Consider the following 4,035-nt stretch of genomic DNA (forward strand, 5'->3'; position numbering starts at 1 on the left):
GGGCTAGGGTCAGTTTGTTATATCTGGAGTACTTCTCCTGTCTTATCCGGTGTCCTGTGTGAATTTAAGTATGCTCTCTCTAATTCTCTCTTTCTTTCTCTCTCTCGGAGGACCTGAGCCCTAGGACCATCCCTCAGTACTACCTGGCATGATGACTCCTTGCTGTCCCCAGTCCACCTGGCCGTGCTGCTTCTCCAGTTTCAGCTGTTTTGCCTGTGGCTATGGAACCCTGACCTGTTCACCGGACGTCCTACCTGTCCCAGACCTGCTGTTTTCAACTCTCTAGAGACAGCAGGATGGTAGAGATACTCTTAATAATCGGCTATGAAAAGCCAACTGACATTTACTCCTGAGGTGCTGACTTGCTTCACCCCCGACAACTATTGTGTTTATTATTATTTGACCATGCTGGTCATTTATGAACATTTGAACATCTTGGCCATGTTCTGTTATAATCTCCACCCGGCACAGCCAGAAGAGGACTGGCCACCCCTCATAGCCTGGTTCCTCTCTAGGTTTCTTCCTAGGTTTTGGCCTTTCTAGGGAGTTTTTCCGAGCCACCGTGCTTCTACACCTGCATTGCTTGCTGTTTGGGGTTTTAGGCTGGGTTTCTGTGCAGCACTTTGAGATATCAGCTGATGTACGAAGGGCTATAAAAATACATTTGATTTGATTTGACAGACCCCACACTCATCGCTAGAGATCGAACTTCAGACTCCCTCCAAAACCACTGAACCCCTCAACACACCGAAAGAGATTACGATATACCCCCTTAGAGGGAGCCGGAACAGGATAACTCCCTCCACCATCACAAAGACACAGAGGAGGAGGAACTATCCAACACCCAGGGAGAGAGAACGAGTGACCTCAGTCGAACACAGCCAGAAAGAGGAGGTGGAAGAGGTGTTAGATAGAGGATGTGAGCAAGAAAAAGCAGAAGGCTTCTGGTCAGCCAAATGGCAGGCAGAGGGAGAGGTCATAGTGATTCACACCCACAGAGAGAAAGACAACCCACACAACCTCTTGGTTGAGATGAACCACACAGCGTTAGAGGCAGAGGGCTTTCAGCGCTAGCCAGTCAGCCTGCCTGCTCTGATCCTCAAGTCAATTGTATTTAAATTCATGTTCATTAAAGATTTTTAATCAGGAATAGAAAAGTCCCATTTACTTAATGATCATTTTTCACTGTCTTCAACCCTTAGGAACCAGGGTTAGTCTGGGTCACCCTTTTACTGGGCAAACACAACTTGCATATCATCATAGACTAGGCCGAAACGTTAATCTTTTAACCTTGCCTGAATAAAACAATGCATTTTTTTTATAGTGAGCAAGAGTTGCGCTTTTTCCTTTTCTATGATGATGATCATATTTTTGGTTGCACCTCAACTCAACGTTGGTTGAGCGCCCTCTGTTTTTTTGTTGTCAAATAATACATATATTTTTTAATGTACAAAGTAAATTATTCAAAGCATTAAAATTGTGATGTTTCCCACTTATTTACACAACCTAATCCACACTTACAAAGTGAAAGTTTATAGAAATTCTGAAATTAAGTAGTAAACAGAAGAAAAGCAGAATTGAGTCCAATTATAATGCAAATAATTTAATGGTCTATGGTTCAATCCCATTTCTGAAGGTCTGATGAATAATTAATATTGTTCCTCCTCTTCCTTGTGGCAGGCGCAGCAGCACACTGCCCTCCAAAGCCTGCAAAATAATCGCTGGACTGCCCCTTTCCTAGCTCTGCATGGAACATCCAGTGTCACGTCCTTGGTGACGTGTGGGGTGACATCCGGGATGACCACAGCAACATCCTCTGGAAAGGGAAAAAAGAGGATCAGGATGTAAACAAATGCAAACCGTAGCTTCTAAACACTGGCCAGTTGAAAGGTTCTGCTAAGATGTCATGACAAACGGCACCTGTCAGAGTGCTCTCTAAGTGTTACTCACCTGCTTGGATGTCAGCTGGCAGAGTGTCGAAGACGGCCATCGTGAGAGTCCTTTCTTCAGGTGTGACATGCTCAATCGATCCTATTTATTTGTACTGAAATTTGATCTTTTTTTTTCTCTGCTGCTACTCGTGTTTTACAGAAACACGTTTGAGTGGGTTTTCTACAGTCTGGCGCATGTTGACACAAGATGGAGAATGCATATGCTGCAAACCAGCACAACTATCAGGCATCAACTATAGACGAGTTTCACTCACTACTGCAGTTTGGAGTTAGGTTGATGTTAGAGGCTACTGGAGGAAGTTATGGGGCATACTTGAACTCTTTAAGGGAACATGAACCTTTCTACTCCTGCAAATTATGACTAATAACCCTAATCAAATTCTACGAGATGGGTTTTTGAATGCAGTACTGTATTTTCATTGAAATGGCAGATTTGTATGATTTCACACAAAAAAAATGTATGTAATGCTTCCCACAAAGAAATTATTTTACTATTTTGTTTCAAATGGTCCCTCTGGCATGCATATTTCTGTATGATTTAACACATGTTTGAATCCCACTTCCTTGATATTTTTAAGTTAATTTTAGTCCTCCTCCTTGCATGTTTTGTTCCATACCTGTGCCTTGGAGAAAACAACTATAGCCCTCCAAGTCTAATACGCTATACACAACAGCAGCCTACAGTGTTAACTTATTGAGAATGTATATCATTGTATTTAACATTCAAACCTCTTTTGAACTCTTCAGATCTTAACCGGATCAAACTGGAATGTTAATATATTACCCTAAGTCAAACTGGTTTTGGTGTCTTAGACACAAAAGGTTGTTTTCTCCTCATAGTAAAAACACTGTTTCATGGTTTGGATTAAAAACACTGGGTATTTGTTACGTAGAACTTTGTGTTTTTTGGGGGGGAAAGCAATACTTAGCTCTACTGCTGTCTATGTAGAGGCCTAGTTAGAATTGTATTGCAATGACAGGTGAAGTGCTTGTTGAAATCATGCTGCCTTGCTGCTCATTCCTTAAAGTACTTATACCAACGAATACCTGTTTGTCTGTAGCCATAGCTGTTCTTAACCTGTTCAACTCTGACGCCCTCTGGTGGCATTTTATAAACGATGCATAATATTGTATACTGCCCTCATAAAGTACATTTCGGTCCTTACAGAAACATGCTTAGGGAAAGGGGAATACCTAGTCAGTTGTACAACTGAATGTATTCAACTAAAATGTGTCTTACGCATTTAACCCAACCACTCTGAATCAGAGATGTGCGGGGTCTGCCTTAATCGACATTCACGTCATCGGCGCCCGGGGAACAGTGGGTTAACTCCCTTGCTCAGGGGCAGAACGACAGTTAAGTACTGTTAGAAAGCTAAGAACTGTGGGATTCTGATAAGCGTCAGAAACAATGTGACTATTACAGAGCCCGAGATAGGGGGGAGGTCCCAATTGTCAGTTGTTGGGGAATAAGAGATTTGAAAGTCTAGGTTTGACATGAAATATGTAACCAATTACTCTCTCTAAACATGTGCACATTTCCATAGGAACAGAGCCATTTTAAAAGTGCGGGGTTTGTGCAACGTTTATCGTTTGACAGGATATACACATGAGAAGAAAGCTGAAGTCTCTATCCATACATTGATGTAAACATTCCCTTGTCTGATTCCCAGTTCGTCCACTCGCTAGCAGTCGGAGATCACATGAGTTCTCTTGGCCACTTGAAACCAGTTGCGTCTGGATCCTGTCATTTCCTAACGAGCCGCCCCCAGGTGGTGAGGGTAGGCAACAATTTGTAACTGGATCCTGGACTTCCTGACAGGCCGTCCCAGGTGGTGAGGGTAGGCAACATCATATCCTCCATGCTGACCCTCAGCACGGGGACCCCTCAGGGGTGCCTGCTTAGTCCCTTCCTGTACTCCATGTTCACCTGCGACTCCAACACCATCATTAAGTTTGCCAATGACACGACTGTGGTAGGGCCTGATCACCAACGACGATGAGACAGCCTATAGGGAGGAAGTCATAGACTTCAAGAGTGTTTACTATTTTTTCTGGAGGGCCACAATGTGTAGTAATCTTT

General features: G+C 43.2%; 1 long non-coding RNA gene across 1 annotated transcript; it reads left to right on the top strand.

Moving 5' to 3' along the window:
* The first annotated feature begins 593 nt into the window (after positions 1-593).
* On the top strand, positions 594-2,996 carry LOC116361921 (uncharacterized). The gene is made up of 2 exons (XR_004207683.1): positions 594-919; positions 1,681-2,996. It is a non-coding gene; the product is annotated as an uncharacterized LOC116361921 (long non-coding RNA).
* Positions 2,997-4,035: the final 1,039 nt, after the last annotated feature.

This window comes from Oncorhynchus kisutch, unplaced genomic scaffold (genome assembly GCF_002021735.2).
Source record: "Oncorhynchus kisutch isolate 150728-3 unplaced genomic scaffold, Okis_V2 scaffold780, whole genome shotgun sequence".
Taxonomy (NCBI): Eukaryota; Metazoa; Chordata; class Actinopteri; order Salmoniformes; family Salmonidae; genus Oncorhynchus; species Oncorhynchus kisutch.